A 20244-nucleotide genomic window follows, 5' to 3' on the forward strand; every position below is an offset into this window, starting at 1 on the left:
TGAATTTCTTCTACCCATGTCTTTACCTTATCACTCACCTAGTAGTCTTTGAATTCCTTAGTTCCAGTCACAGCACCTAGATGCCTCTGACGTTCTTTAGTCACTATCACGTTTGTGCCTCTAAAGGCCTCCTGTGCATCTTGTTAGTAAGCTGGTTTCACGATCAAGATGGACTTACTCGCATTAGGGCAGTAACCTACTTCAGGACCATGAGATGTTACAAGGTCCCACCATTTCCTTACATCTTCCACCTTGCCAGCACCTGTGAGATCATCTGCGTAGGCTAATTGTTTTAAAATTGCGGCCCTTTATTTGTTCTGTTGCTGCAGTACTGTCATAGTCAGGGCGTACATAGCCATGGCAACGGAGTCCCCCTGTGTAGTTCCTTCTGTGGATTGGATTACACCAACATCGTGAGCAGCAGTTCTACCCATAATGTACAGTAGAGGTCTGCTGGTTCTTTGTAGGTGTTTTCCACATATTGGGGAAATGCTGGGCATTTAACCCTGATGTTATGCAGTATTGCCTCCCGGTTCATGGAATTAAATGCATCTGAGGCATCAACTAATATACTGCTTGACAGTCCTCTTCCTTGTACATTTTCCTCTTGGAGTGAACTAATGCCTCACATCCTGCCTGCTGGTGTGCACACACTTGGAGGTTGCAAACTGCCTGCTTCATATCATCTTTCACCACCTTCCGATTTCCTCGCCAGTGAAGCAATGATGTTACACAGGTCTGTTGCTGCCTTCCCAAACTTGATGTTACTGAGGATTACTCGCCAAAATTTTGAATCCAGGCCTGACGGTCCTGCCCGTCCATGTGTGTGCATTGCCTTCCTCCACACCATGTTTCCAGTTATCCTGTCATATATGTTGGGATTGGGTGAAATGTAGTTCCAGTCACGCTTTGATTGGGCACTTGCTGTCGTGCAGTCGGGTGTTTTTTTTTAGTTGTTGCATTGTTTCTTCTGTCATGTCAAGTACTCCGTTTGGTGATTCAGCTGAGACGGATCTTGTCATCATGAAGACCTTCCCCTGCCTCATTTTGCTGCCAAAAAATCCTTGCAACATCATTGGTGTTCTGGTTTCTTCTGCCTCGGTTGCTTATTCTCATCTGCAAGGCCCTTGCTTCCTCAAGTAGGTTGTCTATTTTACCTCTTTTCCATGTTTCAACCCACCTTTGGATGGTTTTAATGCTTTCTGCAGTGCTTTTTCTTGGGAAGGTCTTGTTGAGGAAGAGATGCAGTATCAGTGCAAGGACCTTAAGAGAGAATGAGGCAATGGGCGAGTTATTATTGGAACTGGCTGTTAGACGAGTGATTTCCTTGATCACGTCAGTTGTAGCATTGCATTTGGGAGGTATGAAAATGTTACTTGACGACCATCCAACAATTTCATTATATGTTGTGTTCACCCAGGTATATACCTGCATTTTCTCTGGAATTGCCCATCCAGCATGTGGGATTACCTTCTCGCATAGACCTGCAAGGCTGGTCTGTTTCCTCATTGTGTCACTACCGTTCTGAGGACGCATAATACCTGAAAGATTACCTCTTTCAGGCATTCCTCTATGGTGGTCTTCATCCTGAGTTTCATTTCTGTCGTAAACTTCCTATGTTCCTCTTCCCCAGCTTCACTACTATTCACTTCCCCATGGTGATTTAACCCACCCTGCACTTCCATATCTCTTGCATCTTGGCGTCTATCCCTATCCCTAGCTTCACTATAGGGTCTTTCACCACTACGCATATCCGTGTGATCGTGTATATTGTCAGTGACCGCCTCATTAATTTCCATGTCACCATTCTGCCGCCTGCCATGTTGGAAGTGGTCAAGTGCCGCTTCTGGTGGGCTGTGATTCCCTAACACATTCATACAGAGAGGTCCCAGCCTACAGTATGTACACGGCGACCTGTCTGTTGCACATGAGTACCTGATGCACTTATGCTGCCTGCTGGAGCACTGACAACAATACTGTGGCATGGCCATGGTGTTAATAAAGATTTATACTGTGGTACAGTACTACTAATAATAATAATTATGACTACTTTTTGTAGTACTTTTAAATGAAAATTCAATCTAATGTTACTAGAACTACTGTTTTACAGTTTGATTCTAAAATCTAGATTTGATATAAATAGAATAATGTGCTTGTTATACTTCTGTTTCTCATATGATATGATGAAGTTATGGTGCAGTTTGCTCGTTTTTCTCTGTTATTGCATATCATTTAATATCTAATTAGTCTGTCATATGTTAATAATCAAATGAACTGATACTGCTAGGTATTTAAAGTTTGAAATGAAGTAAAACAACGCGTCTTTGTTTAAGAGTTAAATACGTGGCCAATGGGTGTGGTGCAAAACTATGGAGCCTTATTTAGTGGTAGGCTATTGGGTCTTCAGGCGTTAGGGTGTAGGGGTGAGAGTGGTGTGTGTGTGTGTGTGTGTGTGTGTGTGTGTGTGTGTGTGTGTGTGTGTGCGTTATTAATTAATATTAGGTCTTCAGAAGATACGGTATAGGGGTGAGAGTGGTGAGGTGTGTGGTGTTTGGACAGGGTGTGTGTGTGTTGGTGTTGCGGCAGGTTATGTGTGATATATGGTTGTGGTGTGTTGTGGTGGTAAGGTAGAGGCACCTTGGTTTAGTAAGACATATTGGCTAACAGGTTTGTTTACTATTGGTGATAATTACGAGACAGTGATAGAAAATTTTGTGTGGGTTGAGTAAGTAGTTCTAGTTTGTGATTTTGTGGAGTTTACATTATCCCTATTATACTGAAACTGTATTAAAATTACCATACTACTACTACTACTACTACTACTACTACTACTACTACTACTACTACCACCATTACTACTATTACTGCTGCTGCTGCTGCTGCTCCTGCTACTACTACTATAATTAAGGTGCAGAAGTACACAGGGTGTGGGTGAGAGAATACATGTAGGCTATTACAGATTAACAAAATAGTCTGAGTACTAATATGTCAAGAAACAGCAGAGAAACTACTGAACAAATATAGAAGAAGAGCAGAAAAATAAGTTTAATAAACAACTGGAGGACCCCCACTCCCAAGGGGGGAATCACACCAGCCGCGAGGTGATACTTTTTATTTTTTTCATAACGGAACGGAGGAAGGAAAAACAAATGAATAAAAAATAATCCATACACCAGATTACTGGTGTCCTTTGTTCATAAAATATCTGTAACAGTTAGTCTTGAACAGCTGTTGGTTGTAATTTGGAGGAAAACAACTCTGGGTAAGCGAGTTCCAGAGAGATGCAGTTCGGGGAATGAAAGAATTCTGATAGGCAGAAGTTCTGCAATATGGCTGAGTGACATTCCAGTCATGAGCGCTACCAGATGTCTGTGTAGCACGAGGGAAGGCATGGAGAGGTGGCACCATGGACGCAACTTCGTCTGAGCATTTGCCAATAAAATATCTGTAAAATAATGCAAGGGAGGCACCATTCCTTCTTTCTTGCAGGGGAGGTAGTTTATTTGAAATGGCAGGGTTGTTAAAAATTTTAACAGCTTTGTTCTGAATTTTGTTTAGTTGTTTTAATGCAACCTCTCCACTTCCATTCCACAAGGGTGAGCAATATTCAAGGTGAGAGCACAGATGCCTCTTATAAATTATAGCTAACTGCTCATCAGCGAGGAAGTTACGGAGTCTGTGCAATAATCCAAGTTTCTTTGAGGCGGTTTTAGCAAGTGATCTAACGTTAGAGGTCCAGCTGAGGGCATTGTTAAGTGAGACGTCAAGAATTTCAATACTTTTGGAGATGGGAATATTAGTAGCAATGAAGGTAATGTACGAATCTGGCAATATCTGTCTATTAGTAAATTGTATGTATTTAGTTTTACTAGCATTAAAAGAGACAAGGTTGTTTTGTCCCCATTCACTGATCGTAGATAGGTCTTGATTAATGGAGATGGCTGTACTGAGTTGGGAGGTAGAGATACTAGACTTTGTAAATGCGTGTCTGAGAGTGAATGAACTATTTAGTGACGAGTTATCTGCGCATGAGCGGATGGGATTGTGGGTGACAGATACGAGATCATTGATATGAACCAGGATTAGGGTTGGCGCTAGAACTGACCCCTGTGGCACGCCGGCGTTAATTGAGTGGAGATTGGAATATACATCATCTACTTTTACTCATCTTTTCCTGTCACTAAGATATGAAGAAATCAAAGGAACAAAAGACGTTAGTCCATAGCGAGGGAGTTTCGACAGCAGGGAACGGTGCCATACTTTGTCGAAAGCTTTAGAAATATCAAGAGCTACCGCATGAGTTTCTCCATGTATATCAATTGATTGATGGATGGTATGAGTTAAGAGACTGAGTATGTCAATGGTGGATCTTTCGTGGCGAAAACCATATTATCTATCACTAATTAAGTTGTTGGATTCAAGATGTTTAACAATGTGCTTATTAATTAAAGTTTCAAATACCTTACCAAGAAAAGATGTGACAGTTATTGGTCTGTAATTAGAGGGGTCAGAGGAACCTTTCTTCGGATTTGGGTGGATATTGGCTTCTTTCCATGAAATTGGAAATAAACAAGTACATATGCATAGTCTGAATAATTTAGCTAGAACAGAGGCAAGTTCAGGAGAACACCTTTTCAAAACAATTGGTGGAATTCCATCTGAGCCTGGAACTTTGTTGTAAGTAAATTGTCTAGAATGGATATTACGTATCTTGTCTGTATTTTAAGTGGGGTAATTTAACGGCCATACCACGTTGAGTACACCGCTTCCCGTCCGATCAGCGAAGTTAAGCAACGTTGGGTCTGGTTAGTACTTGGATGGGTGACTGCCTGGGAACACCAGATGCTGTTGGCATCCCTACGTGTCAAGTGGGGTTGGTGGAGGATTAGTGCCCCTCCCTGTAAAACAATTAACTCTAAGCCCTTGGCCACCCCGTCTGGGATACATGGCGTCTGGCAATGAATGAATGAATGAATTTATGGAGAGTCAAGTTCTAGTACTGGGACATTCTGGCTGGTATCGTCTATGAGCGAGTTTCTGGCAAATGTACCGGCAAAAATATCAGCTTTCCCACGTGGGTCATTTGTAATGTTGCCATCTGAAGATTTTAGTGGGGGAATGGAAGATGACTTGTTAAAGTTATTATTGAAAGAATTAGGAGTTGACCAGAATATTCTATTGTCATTAGGGTTGTTAATTAGTTTCGATACTTGCTTTTGAAGAAAGTTTGATTTAGCTAGATTTAATACAGCTTTTGCATGATTTCTAGCTATTTTAAATTGGGAGAGTGATTCAGATGTTTTTGATTTTAAGTAAGAGTTATATGCTAATGACTTTTGGGTTGTTGCTCTGGCACAGTTGCTATCAAATCATTTTGGAGAGTTCAGTCTTTTAGTGGACTGTTGACTTGGTATGAATAAATCCATACCAGCTAGTATTAAGTGGCAAATCTGGGACTGGGTGGAACTGGGATCACTAAAGAAGAAAGACTGCCATGGAATGTCGGCAGGATAATTTCTAAATCCATCCCTGTTTGCCCTATCAAAGTGCTATCGGGTCACCCTGACAGGTTCAGAATAGGGAGGTGTGGGGGGGTTAACTAATGAGGCTTTGATGAGATTGTGGTCAGAGGATCCAAGTGGTAAAAGTACCTCTATCCTGTATTGATCTGGATTATTTGTCAAGAATAAATCCAAGAGATGGGCATTATGGTCAGGATTATCAGATATTCTGGTTGGTTGCTTTACCAGCTGGGTGAGATTAAACGATTCTGCAAACAGCTCGCACTCTAAACCAGCATCGACAGTCCTGGCAGAATGCATTAACCATTCAACATAATTAGCGTGGCTCTGAATATGACCTTGATCTTGACCTACCTTCACCAGTTTCGAACTCGTAGGAGATTTTCCTCCCTACTACTCGCCCATAAAATTTTGTGATGATATCTTGAGCGATTGCTAAGTTGTTGTGCTAACAGAAACGTAGATACACAGAGAGACAAATAAACTGAAAACAAAACTCGTAGAAGATTTTCGTCCCTACTACACACCTGCAAAATTTCGTGATGATATCTTGAGCTGTTGCGAAGTTATCGTGGTAACGGACACACTGACCTTGACCTACTTCACCAGTTTCGATCTCGTGATCATTTTTTTTTTTTTCCTTACTACACACCTGTAAAATTTTGTGATTTTTTCCCTAAAACACACCTGCAAAATTTTGTTATATTTTCCCTACTACACACCTGTAAAATTTTGTGATGATATTTTAAGCGGATGCGAAGTTATCGTTCTAACAGACACACAAACACACACACAGACAAATTGAAAACAATACCAGCTTCTCTATCGCGGCTGGTAATTATTTATGTTCATGTAGCAGGATGGTAATATAAGTCTTTGCGTAAAATGCACTGAGGTTGCTAATGCTAAAGGATTCGTCATTTTTCAAACTGCAATCGGTTATTTTACTGTATGAGGCAAGAAGCATCCTGTGAACGGTGATATAGAACGCTACAGGGCAGCTAGCAGTGTCCACTCAAGACAGATTTGTCAGTCTGGAAGCAATATCAAGGAACATGCTGTGTAAAGGATGGCGAGAGTTTAGGGTTGAATGTTATGGAATATACACAGATTACTATACTCTGTTCAGACATTTTACGAGAGTGATCATGTGTTCCCCCCTGAGCGATTTTATATGAGCCTTTTTTTTTTTTTTTCGACTTTAGGTATAAGCTTCAAAGCTCGTTTCCTTCGGGCCATCAGTCCTTCCATGTACTGTGCACCTCCACATGCCATCGACTTGCGCAAACACCCGCCATCCATACTGAATGCATGCTAGAGTTGTCTCATGCAGTGCCATCGTGCTTGCTGCGTATGTAAATGTGCGTATTATTAAGCGTGCATAAACAATTTCTACCGTACTCTCTGCGGTGAGAGGTAGCCAGAATTAGTGCGTGGTATAACAAACGGGTATATTGGGGCTGGAAGAGCATCGTTCATAACTGCGTTTCTACATTCTACTACCTTTATTTTATGTGGGACTTTTTTAGTAACAATAATGAAATTTGTTACTGAAAAAAAAAAGCAGCGTTCTGTATCTTTTTTTTTTCTTCTGATTTGAGTGTATTAATTGTTCACAAAAGCTTTGATATTCACCTTTTATGATATTGGGTCAAAGTGGACGACTTGAAATTGCCAATTGTTTGGTTTTGTGCGAAAACCTTGATGACATGACCTCCCAAACTATTACCGATTCTTAGTGTCAGACCAACATGTTAGAGCATTTCTGTACTTGATTTGTTATGAAATACTTTGTTTAAACCTTCAATATATTGTAAGAAATTAATATTCATCTGTCGAACACACACACACACACACACACACACACACACACACACACACACACACACACACACACACACACACACACACACACACACACACACACACACACACATATTCCAGCTGCGTGAGGGCATTGCTACCTGTTGGTATCTGTGTTTTCCTTGTACAATTTAACGTGAATTTTAAATGACATGTCCTGTTGTGTGTCTTACATAAATATTGTATGTGAATTAACCAAAAGAATAATGTGATAATCCCTACCGTTCAGGTAATTTTGGAGCAGGCATAACTAGATGGACATATGAAACTATGTTCGTTTACATTTACATGACATCATACGTGAGCTGGACTATGAATATGTGGCCAAAACTATTCCTCCAAATATCATACTGTATATTTTCAGGACTCGCTACACTAAAGAAAGAATAATAACAACAATGATCAGTTCCCTTGGGAGGCATTTACTGTTATTTCTAAGGTAAGTTTGCTGTTTTTGTTCTCGTCACGTTGTTTATTCATCCCGGAAAACAAAATGTCAAGCCAAGCAAAATGCGGCAGAGCAGAGCATGTTCTGCGTCGTCGCTCTGTGCCTGGCGCTGATGTATAAAAGTGAGATGATCGAGAAGACACTCAGTAGGGAAGGTATCCGAGTGATGGAAGTTTCTGCTGTTTGGAAACCTTACCAAGACAAGGTAGGCCCTGCCATGCCCTTAAAGAGGTGTGTTAATACTTCGTGTTGCGATTTTTAACAGTTCCAACATCTCTCTCTCTCTCTCTCTCTCTCTCTCTCTCTCTCTCTCTCTCTCACACACACACACACACACACACACACACACACACACACACAGGGAAGTGACAGTTTTCTGCATTATTAATATAACACTACGTCGCCAAAACACTATAACTCAGTTTAAACGTGACGTATGAGCTGAATCCAGTAAAATTTCTGGTGCATTCTTTATGCTGGTCAGTAGCTGCCTGTATATGCAATGATTACTAATATAACAGACTGGAAGTGAACCTACAGTAGTTAGGTAGAAGCGAACCTAGTTGGTTTATTTATTTATTTATTTTTTTATAATGAATCCAGGAAGAAAAAAACAAAGGAACAAAAATAAGTCCATGTGCCTAAAGGCATCCCCCATTCATAAAATACTTATAACAATTGGATTTAAAATTGAGAAGATTAAATGTATGTGGGAAGCAACTCCCTGGAAGTGAATTCCAGAGAGTAGTAGTTCTGGGGATAACTGAATTTTGATAAGCAGAGGTTCTGCATTGTGTGGGAGAGAGTGTGAGTTCGTGGGCGCTCCCAGCTGCCCGAGTATTTCGGGAGAAAATGTGAAAGGGAGGAACAATTGAAGCCAGTTCGTTAGAGCACTTACGGTAAAAATATCGATGAAATAGTGCTAAAGAAGTAACATCTCTACGTACTGATGACGGAGGAAGGTCCTGCGTTATGGCAGGATTATTGATTAATCTAATGGCTTTATTTTTAATTTTGTCCAACTGCCTCAATGCAACCGCTCCACATCCACTCCACAGTAGTGAACAGTATTCGATCTGAAAACGCCCATGACTTTTGTATATTGTGGCCAACTGCTCGTCAGTGAAGAACTCACGAACTCTGTACATAAGTCCCAGTTTTTTAGAAGCATTTTTAGCAAGGGATTTAACATAAGTTGTCCAGCTTAGATTGGGGTTTAGAGTAACACCTAGGATATCAATTGTAGTGGATATGGCAATACTGACATCATTTAAAATTATGTGAGAGTCTGAGAGATTCTTTCTATTGGAGAAAATAATGTATTTAGTTTTCTGAGCATTAAATGAGACCAGATTTTTTTGTCTCCATTTATTAATTTTAGAAAGGTCCTGGTTCAGAGAAATTGCTGTGTTTATTTGGGAATTTATAATATCAAATTTTGTAAAGGAGGTACTAAATGTGAAAGAACTATGAAGGGTCGAGTCATCAGGATAAGAGTGTATTGGGTTGTGCGTGACAGATAGGAGGTCATTTATATGTATGAGAAAGAGGGTTGGCGCCAAAACTGATCCCTGAGGAAACAGATCCCTAAGTCGTACACAATAATCCAGTCGGCAGTGAAGATTTATGCTTTTTGTTTTTTCTCATGTTTATTCCACGACCATCCATCATTTTCAAATTTCCAGTTAGACACCGTTGATTCTTACACTGTTTACTCTGGTCACTTCATCTTTCTCTCTTTGGCTACAAATCACTGACCGCGACTCTCAACTCTCTCTCCTCCCCAGATATCAGTCCATTCCACTCCATTTTGCTCCATACCCGCCTCACCTCCTCCTAGATATGCGAGACTCTGTACTTCGAAGCCTCTGCCTCTTTCACACCGTCATTCCATCTCCTCTTTGGGATCCCTGTTCCGTCATTGCTTCTACCTCTAATTTTATTATTACTTTGGTAGTCTATCATCACTCTTCTCACAAGCCTCCTGTCAGCCATAGGCCTTTATTCTTGTCGGCTAAGGAAACTCCCAAACACCTCGGTCTTAGCGATGTAATTTGGGATATGGCTAGTTAATATCAGTTCCTACATTATTTATGATGAATGTCGTGTTATTTCAGTTATTTAAATGACCTGCAAGATGATAATAAGGAGTAATGTGCAAAATAGATCGCATAGATGAGGTGTTAGGGAGTTATATTAACCGACGGGAACACGGGCTATAGTGTTACAGGGAAAGGAATGGCAGCATGAATGTTGACTATTCCAGTTCTATACAACTGTACTAATATGCATGAAGGAATGAAACTAACCATTAATAAATAGATTAAAAATGTAGGCAGAAGAAAAGGAGGTGAGTGTATGGCTTGATTAGTGTTACTAACCCGATTTTGATGGAGACTGCTTCTAACACAATCACAACGAAGGTTTTGATTATCATAAATAACGTTGCCTGGAGGTACAGGGAATACAAGTACAGAAAGCACCATATTACTGAAGGATTGAATACAAAGGCAATCAAAATGAAAAAAGTCAGAAGAACAGTGTGCTTCATATTAGCGAAAACAATAGTGATTTATTACTGCAGAGAAATGAGTCCAGGACAGGACTGGAGTCGATAAAAGGAAAAGTCTTAGAGTACAACATGTTTTATAAAGCAGATATTACCCATACACGACATTTGTACACTGCACAAGGGACAATACGGATCCTGTATAGTGTTAGTCATTGTGAGGGATCTAAAGGAATACCAAGCATCCACACTCCCAGTGCCCACAATCTCTTTGAAGTCCAATTTGCAAAAGCAATAATGTTACCTTTCCTTGAGACAGCACATGATTGAGAACACTTATCAGAATTAATTAATAAAATAACCAGAGTGAGATTATGATTTACATAGTAGGCAGTCCATTAAAGGTAACGGGATAGTCATTTGTGTGACTTTGTACATAGACTCAGTAGTGCATACGACACTTTGGCAGAAAGAAACACACCATCACATGTCACATCATGGAAATTAATACTGAATCATCTATACGCAAACATTCTAGCTTGAATGTGATGGAATTAGCGGGGGTATATTACATGACGTGCCGGTTAGTCCTGTGAAAGTTTAGTAAACATTCAGAAAGAAATGCAACTCCTTAAGTTATTCCGTGATCCAGCTGGGACTTTATCACGATCTTTCCATCAGGAATCCACTCCTTTCTCATACCACGATTAACCTTCAAAAAATTATTCATTTTTTTTTATATGCAACGAAGGCGGAACCAAAGGCCAGGAGCCCACAAACCATTCTTTCCAAGAGAAAAAAAAAATACAAAAAAGAGCCAAAGTCGAGATCCGTTCATTTCGAGATGCCTGGAAACACTGCGTTTAAAAGACTGGAGATCATAGGAAGTAGGAGATACAGATAGAGGGAGACAGTACCAGAGTTGACCTGTTGCATAAATGAAGGACTGGAAGTAATGGTTAACTCTTGCATTAGAGAGCTGGACAGAAAAGGGATGAGTATCTGTACCTAGACGGGTGTTACGCGCCCGTCGTAGAGGTGCAGGAATGCAAGCAGACAGTTCAGAGGAGCAGTGACCATTGAAGCAGCGATAAAAAGAGATAAAGATGTAACAGTACTTGACATGTTTTTCCTTCCTTAACGCCTATATGAAGTTTTATCACTCATTTGCTGCGACATGTCGACCAGACTTCTTTACCTCTCGTAAGTTGCGCCATTTTCACGTTTCACGCATTTGAGGTCTTCGGAATCATTATAAAAATAATCATCATCTATGATCTCACTAATAATTGAGTGGCAAGTTACAAGAAATAGAAACAGAAATTATTAGATAACCATGAAGCAACGACCGGTAACTAGGCCACCAATCCTCTCAGATATCGATATTCTTATATTCATTTCACAGGCCAAACGATTCGCACGAAGCTAGACTTCAGAATGCCTGTGAAATAAAGCTATGCCGTCGACTGCCAAATAAAACAAGTGGATACAACCCTTACTGAACTTGGCAGCCGACGGTGTGGCTCCATCCCACAAGCAGAATAACATGGATGAAGAAACTACTGTAAGAGGAACAGATGAGAATTTTAAGGTTAAGGCTTTTTCTCCATTTACCCATCTCGGTGAGCACTCATATTTTCTGAAAACCTGCTGCCTAGGACTCGGAAGACAGGAAATTGGGCTGCATAATATTCAATATATCACCTAGCCAACGCCTCACATGAAACTAAAAAAAAAAAAAAAAACACACAATGGTTGGTTAATTCGGCCTTGTGATTCCTAGCACCATATTTAAGCTCGTGACTCTTAGTGATAAAATTATTCGAAAATATTGATAATTTTTTTCATGCCGGCTGGTGGTGCATTTGTCAGTACAATCAGCTCACAACTGGGAGAACCTGAGTTTGTTTTTCAGCATTGTATTAGGGACCTGGATGTAAACTGATACTGCGGGTCATATCCTGTGGGAAAACTGAGACGGGGATAAAAGTTGTCTGCCTTAACCATCCTCGAGCTGTTAATAGACAGATCTAAAGCTCGTATTCTGGAAGCTCCCTAACACCTTTTCCTGTCGATTTAATTAGGGATATTAGTGGGTAATATGTATTCTTGTTTGCGTTATTTATGCCGGGTGTGGCGATACTGGAAGTGTTTCTGTAACAGAAGAGGACAGTAAGATGTAACAAATAAATTATATCGCCTAGGGAAAGGTGTTAAGGAGCTGCCTTTGCCGACTAGATGCGGGCCTCAGTCATTCAAACATTTCATCACGGCATCGTCTTAAATTAGTTTTCCTGCTGGCAGTTAATAATATTTTGGGAGAGACCACTAGTAGAGGTGAAGTTAATGAAGACTATATTTCACTCTCCCAGGGTCACGTTCTCGTCAGGTAAGGAAGCTTCCTAACACCTGTTCCTTAGCGATTTGTTTTTGGACAAGGCTGGTTAATATCAATTTGTATTGAATTTGTGCTGGAAATATTAGTATTTTAATTATTTTAATGTGCAGAGGAGGACAATAAAAAGTATCCCGATAAACAAAATAAATTGTCAAGGAAGAGCAGTTATGGTGTTCCTAAACCGACGAAAATACAGACACCAGTCCGAAAAGTTTATCCTATTGCGAAAAGAAATATCTGGAGGTGCGAAAATTATATATATATATATATATATATATATATATATATATATATATATATATATATATATATATATATATATATATACTGGTGGTTAATAAGTAAACATAGGAACTTTGATTTTGCTGATATAAGAAAAAATATCTTTCATAATATGATTTTGAAATCTCCAGGCCATTTTATTGAGGTTGGGAGAAAACAATCTGAATCTGATCTTGGGCGGTCAGATGTATCTATCATGAACCCCTTGAATACGAGAAATTCTTCCTGAGTTTAATATTATTTTCTGGGGGTAACAATAAACTTTGACACAATCGCAGTAGCCTAACCAGGTTAATCATCTTGACGGTTTTATGCACCTTGTAATAGACTAGATATGACCTTCAGTAACCTCTTCAATAAATGTCCTTCGTACTTGCAGTAAAACTGTTTAGTGAAGGCCTGATAAATATGAAAAAGATGTCATCGGATTGAGGTTAACCCTGTCCCTCATATTACAGTACGTCTTTACGTTATTACTACCACAGCCCGGTGCTTGTGCTATGGTGAGGGATGGGGGAATCGGCTCCTTTGTGCAGACAATCAGATTTCTTTGTAAGTTTTAGTGTTTAGTGCTTTTAGTGTTTTAATTTTATTCCTTTTACTTTATCGTATCGTCTGTTTCACTGCTGTCCGGTGCCACACAAGGGAGTTGCGCAGTCATTTTTTTTTCTACAGGTTTGTCAATCAATCCTAACAGCACCAGACGATTACGGTCAGGAATGGGAGTGGTTTCCCCAACTAACTTGACTGAATAAACCAGTAAAAAACTCTTTTACAGTCTGAAATCCTTTTAAACTGAATCTAAATTATTTGGATAGAACACAAATACACTGAAAGGGCGTCATTGGACAGGAGATAAATACAGTATTTTATGGCAGGTCTGTCCGCATTTTGGATGCACAGAGTTTTTCACCATCATCATCATCATCATCTATATGACTTTTCCCTTGCTGGGGACAGGGGACAGGGTGACATGGTTCTCTCTCTCTCTCTCTCTCTCTCTCTCTCTCTCTCTCTCTCTCTCTCTCTCTCTCTCTCTCTCTCTCTCTCTCTTTATATAGATATAAGGAATAACCTAACCAAAGCCTGTGTTCCTGAACTCGATTCTTCTGAATTCTCTACACTCTGACTTCGGCTTTCCTATCATTCTCTGACTAAATATATCTGTGCTGTTTAATTAGTTCCTAATTCTACTGACTATCAAAAATTCTTTGACTGTCTTACTTCTACGATGGACCACATTCTATCCATTTCTTCTTTCTCTGAAATTTCCATTCTTGGAGATTTCAATGTTCACCACCACCTTTGGCTCTCCTCCTTTCACTGATCCACCTGGTGAACAAGCCTACAACTTTTCTATCCATAATGACCTAGAGCAGCTTGTACAGCACCCTACCCGTATCCCTGACCGCCTTGGAGAGAGCTCCAACATACATGACCTCATCTTTACAACTAATCCTTCTGCTTACATTGTTAATCTTTTCTCTCAGTTGGGCTCCTCCGATCACAACCTTATCACCTTAACCTGCCCTATCGCTCTGGTACGGCCTGTGGACCCTCCAAAGAAACGTCATCTGTGGCACGTTGGAGCTGCAGATTGGGAGGCCCTCAGGCGGTACTTCTTTGATTTTCCCTGGAATGATTATTCCTTCCATGGCCGGGAGCCGTCTGGGTGTGCCTTGCGCTTTACGGAGGTTATTATCTTGGGAATGGAAGCATACATTCCTTTCTCATATCCTTTGACTAGTGCAAGAAAGCCTTGGTTTAATCACGCTTGTTCTAATGCTGTACGCAACAAGGAGAGAGCCTATAAAAGGTACCAGAGCCAACCCACCCCTGAATCACATCTTTTTTACGTTTCTGCCAGGAATCGTGCTAAGTCTATTCTTCGCTCTGCTAAAAATAATTTCATCTGTACAAAATGCTCTCAACTCTCTTACTCAAATTCTTCCCGCTCCTTGTGGCACCTTGCCAGAAACCTTTCTAACAACTGTACCTCATCATCCTTCCCTCCTCTTTTCTATTCTGATGGCTCTGTAGCTATTTCTTCTACTGATAAAGCAGATCTCTTTGCTCAGACTTTCTCCTCCAATTCCACCTTAGACAATTCCGGTGCTGTTCCTTCATCACTTCCCCCCTCTCTGACTTCATCATGGCTAACATTAAAATTTCTTCAGCTGATGTATTTTCTGCCATCACAGGCCTCAATACTAATACGGCATATGGGCCTGATGGAGTCCCTCCTGTTCTTCTCAAGAACTTTGCTTCTGTGCTTACACCCTGCCTAGGCAAACTCTTTCACCTTTGTCTATTAACTTGTACCTCTCCTTCTTGCTGGATGTTTGCTCTCATTCAGCCAGTCCCAAAGAAGGGTGACCATTCCCAACCCTCTACCTATCGTCCAATTGCATTAACATCCTGTATCTCAAAAGTTTTCGAGTCTATTCTTAATTGAAAAATCATAAAGCATCTTTCGTATTATAACCTTCTTTCTGATCGTCAGTATGGATTCCATCATGGACGCTCCACAGGCGACCTTCTCACCTACCTTTCAGATTCCCAGTCATCCTCCTTTCGGGACTTTGGCGAAAGCTTTGCCATTGCACTTGACATCTCAAAGGCTATCGATCGAGTCTGACATAAATCTTTAATTTCCAAACTGCCCTCTTGCGGGTTCTATCCTTCTATCTGTGCCTTCATCTCTAGCTTCCTTTCTGGTCGTTCTGTAGCTGCTGTTGTAGACAGCCATCGTTCTTCTCCTAGATCTATTAACAGTGGTGTTCATCAGGGCTCTGTCCTATCACAAACTCTCTTCCTTTTATTCATCAATGATCTGCTAAGCTGTACATCTAACCCTATCCACTCATACGCTGATGACTCCACCCTTCACGTTTCCATTCAATTCCCACAAGGTCCATCTCAGCAGTTACTTCAACAAACAAGGGTTGAGGCTATGGCACACCTAATGTCTGACTTGGCTCGTATCTCTGACTGGGGTAAAAATAATTTGGTTGATTTTAATGCATCAAATACTCAGTTTTTGCACCTATCAACTCGACAAAATCTTCCACAGGTATACCCACTAATGTTTAATAATATTCATCTTAATCCTGCATCATCGTTGAACATCCTTGGGGTTTCATTTACTCGGGACTTATCTTGGAAAGATCATATTACATCTCTTGTAAAATCTGCTTCCAAGAGATTGGGTGTGCTAAGCCGACTCCGTTCCTTCTGTACCCCTGCACAATTATTGACTCTACACAGGGGTTTTATCCGCCCCTGCATGGAGTACAACTCTCATGTGTGGGGAGGCTCCCCACATACAGCTCCTCCCAATAGGGTGGAGTCAACGGCTTTTCGTCTCATCAACTCTCCCCCTCTTACTGACTCCCTTCAACTTCTGTCTCTTCATCGCACTGTTGTATCTTTATCTCTTTTCTATCACTACTTCAATGGTTACTGCTCCTCTGAACTGTCTGCATCAATTCCTCCACCTCTATGACGGGCGCGTTGCACCCGTCTAGCAGGAAACTCTCACTTCTTTTCTGTCCACCTCTCTAATGCAAGAGTTAACCGTTACTTTCAGTCCTTCATTTATGCAACAGGTCAGCTCTGGAATTGTCTCACTCTGTCTGTATTTCCTGCTTCCTATGATCCCCAGTCTTTCAAACACAGTGTGTCCAGGCATATCGAAATGAATGGATCTTGAATTTGGCTCTCTCTTGTATTTTGATTTTCTCTTGGAGGGAACAGTTTTGCAGGCTCGTTGCCTTTGGTTCCTCCTCCTTCCTTACATAAAAAAAAAAAAAATGTTGAATGATCCTCATACGCATTCACTCACGTCTCAAAGTTGCGGAATCTTGACTCCACCTCACAGATATCAACATCCACATACATCCCTCTTCAACCAAGACACACGCCTCCTCTGATGGCTCAGAAATATCGATGTTCGATTATTGACATGGGTCGTTCTCCAAGACTAACTCCATTTAACTACAGCAAACAGTGTAAGTTGGCCATTATGTACGCCGATCGGTTGTAATGCTCATTGTTTTATATAAATTTGCCACCTAGCACATTTTGTTTTGTTTTTTTTCACTCTGAAGTTCATGATCATATTATTTTGGAATTTGACTCTGGCAGTTGCGTTGCAAGAGTTTATTTCAGTTAATCAATCAGTTAATGATTTTTTTTAAAGAGATATCTGGCAACCTTTTCTTGGCTGAATATTCTGGGCATAATGTTTGAAAGGAATGGTTCTTAGCCTATCTTTCTTCACCTACCGGCTCATAGTCAATAAGTTCATTTCGTCAAACATCAGTGATCCGCACGTTACACAGAAACCCTAAAGCTTTAGAAAGGAGCATTCCTTCCAGAGCAGTATAGGGTTAACAGTAAGAACAACACAACAGAGCCACTTTCACACACGCCTCGAAATTGACAGTGTGTAACCTGAGTGTTTGTTGCCCCAGGTTTATCTGGTTGGGAACCCTGTGAACTGCAGGCCGATACCGCGTTTCATCTAAAGTCCACCATCCTCGTTTCGAGTGATAGGGAGAAAGCTGTTGAATGTTTGTTTAGCCAGGAAGTGGAGTCACCCAGTCATATAGGTGTCATCACGCAAAGGCGTCCTTGTGAAGAAGCTCGGTACACATGACAAACAAACAAAGGCGTCCTTGTGACGAACCTCGGTACGGTACGACTAGAAGAAAAAGGACACGTTATTCCTTAGTGGAGTATGATACTCTCTGAGAGAGTGGAATATATTTCTCTTACTCTCTTCCTGGATCAGAAGTCAGACTTAGGATAAAAGATGAAGATCTGTCATTTTGTCATAACACAAATCTGTTTCTGCAGGAAGAAATACAGGCATAGGGAGGATGTGTACTTACATTTCCTTATCCTTTTGCAAAGATGAGGTAATAGTGGTATTGTTACCTCTATATTAACGCAGCAGTATCTCTTAATTCCACCGTATTATGCACAGTCAATAAATAACCTTCAATTTATTATAAGGTTATGTAAATTGCGGGAACTAGTCCAGTGATGGGGTAACTTTGTTTAGAATAAAGTACACTCAGATCTTGTGAACTTGAGTACTGAGATAATCTGTATAAGGATATACAATTGAATATATGCTTCTATGATACTGTACTGTATAAATTGTATTAATTGCAACCCTTGGCTTATGTGAACGTAAACCTGGTGGACTGTAGACTAAGGTTTTTCTACTGTAGTCTAGCATCTTCCAACCGTAGGATTGAAAGGGTGTTGATGGAAGTTTGTGCTGTGTGTGTGTGTGTGTGTGTGTGTGTGTGTGTGTGTGTGTGTGTGTGTGTGTGTGTGTGTGTGTGTGTGTGTGTGTGTGTGTGTGTGTGTGTGAAAGAAAGAGCAAATATGCATCGTTGTTATTCCAACATGACAAGATCGTACAAGATATTAATGATGGCTTATTTTGATTTAATTTTTCGCTTCCTTTCTTAGCACATAAATAAAGCTGCATAGGTATTTTGTCTGACACTTTGAAGTAAATTCATAAGCGCCTAATCCTCTACCCATCTGTGACGGCAGATCGTTTGCATATAGTGAGGATGTGGCTGGGAGGCGTATCGGTGAGAAACATTGCCCTGGAGACTGGAGCAAGTGTCTCCTCGATTTACAGATGGATTCACCGCTGGCAGCAGGAGAGAAATGTGGATGCCAAAGCTTGTCAGAGAATACGTCAGCTCGAAACCACGTCCTGGAGAACGAGTATAGCGACAAGAGACGACACACTATCCCAGCAACGCCATTTCATTCCCTTGCCCACAGTGTTTTGTGCGAAATTAAACATTGTCTCTTGGGATGCACATACTCTTCCTTTCCATGCTTGAGAAGTCAGTATTCTTGGAATCGCCAAATAGTCATTGTGGGGCTCAAAAAATAATACGAAAATCGCGGGACATCTCTTGGAGTCTCGGGCCTCGATCAGTTGTCAATCAGTCTTGATCTGAGGTTACAGAAAAGCGTGACAGGACTAAACTGGCGGCGAAACTTGGAACGCAAGACACTAAAATCTGTTTAGGAATATCAAGAAACCGCCGCCATTTAGTTTTTTTTTTTTTTTAATAAGGCAATAGTCTGCATAAATAACAATATATCCTGTCTACGTTTACAATCCTGAGTGTAAATCCCTTTACCTTCTTCATATCAGTCTTACTGTCATTTGACGATTATTATTATTCTTTAAATGACATATTTTACGAAAGTATTATTCTTTTAATGACATATATTACGAAAGGAGTTTCATTGAGGATGTTTCTGACTCCTTCCCGGCAAGAGGAATTCTTGTCAGTAGGTAAAAAAATATATATATATATTGTGCAGTATATCGCAATGTAATTATTTTGCAGTTTTGTATAGTGTGCATTAGTGCCGGGTTACTTTCCTTGTTTGGCAGCAGGATACCACTGTATATCTCTTAAACCACTCACTGCGATGTATTAGTTACTCTGGCAACCCACAACCTATTTCATTCAACTGGGGAGACATTTCATAGTGAAGGGGTGATTGATGTTATATCGAACCTCTCCACTTTGAAGACGTGAATAAGTTCACTTTCAACATATACCTTGCTCGTCATCGTCAGAATGTGAACTCGTATACCAGTAGATGAAAATACATCTCAAATGACTCATTTTACCCTGTCCTAGTAACTGCTTAAACTGGCCCCTGATTTTCGGTGTAATATATTGTCAAAATTAATTAAAGTATATACCTACCTCATTCAGCATCATAATGTTTTCCATTCAATTTCATTTATTACCAAAGTGCTCAGATGGTGGAGAATTTGGCATCACATTCCTCCGGTTCTCTGAGACGAAAAGTGCCAAGCTGTATATTGTCAGACACTCTGGGCTCTTGGCATAAACGAAAATGTGTGAATATAACAATAATCCATGTTAATCATCTTGGGGGATCCTAGGAAGGTACCTGTAACCATCCAGGAGGCTCTAGGAAGACTAACTTCTGACCGGTCTCTTGGTAACACTAACTCTGTCAGACTGGCCCCTGGGCCGGTCAGTTGCAGAATAAAACCGTGATGAGATATCAAGGGTTGGCGTACTCATAAAATATGTCAGCGTTGTGAAGTGCTTGACTGACCAGGATAATTTCTGCAAAATATTCTATCAGTTATAATAAGAATGATCTCCCTCCCCCCCATAAAAGACAAATTGGC

At 40.5% G+C, this 20244-nt stretch overlaps 1 non-coding gene across 1 annotated transcript; it reads left to right on the forward strand.

The window, feature by feature from the left end:
* Positions 1–4735: 4735 nt before the first annotated feature.
* LOC145395966 (5S ribosomal RNA) lies at positions 4736–4854 on the forward strand. Its single transcript, XR_013896693.1, has one exon. It is a non-coding gene; the product is annotated as a 5S ribosomal RNA (ribosomal RNA).
* The last annotated feature ends 15390 nt before the right edge of the window (positions 4855–20244 follow it).

The sequence above is a fragment of the Coenobita brevimanus genome, chromosome 33 (genome assembly GCF_032717465.1).
Source record: "Coenobita brevimanus isolate Jiangsu-jjx chromosome 33, ASM3271746v2, whole genome shotgun sequence".
In the NCBI taxonomy this organism is placed as follows: Eukaryota; Metazoa; Arthropoda; class Malacostraca; order Decapoda; family Coenobitidae; genus Coenobita; species Coenobita brevimanus.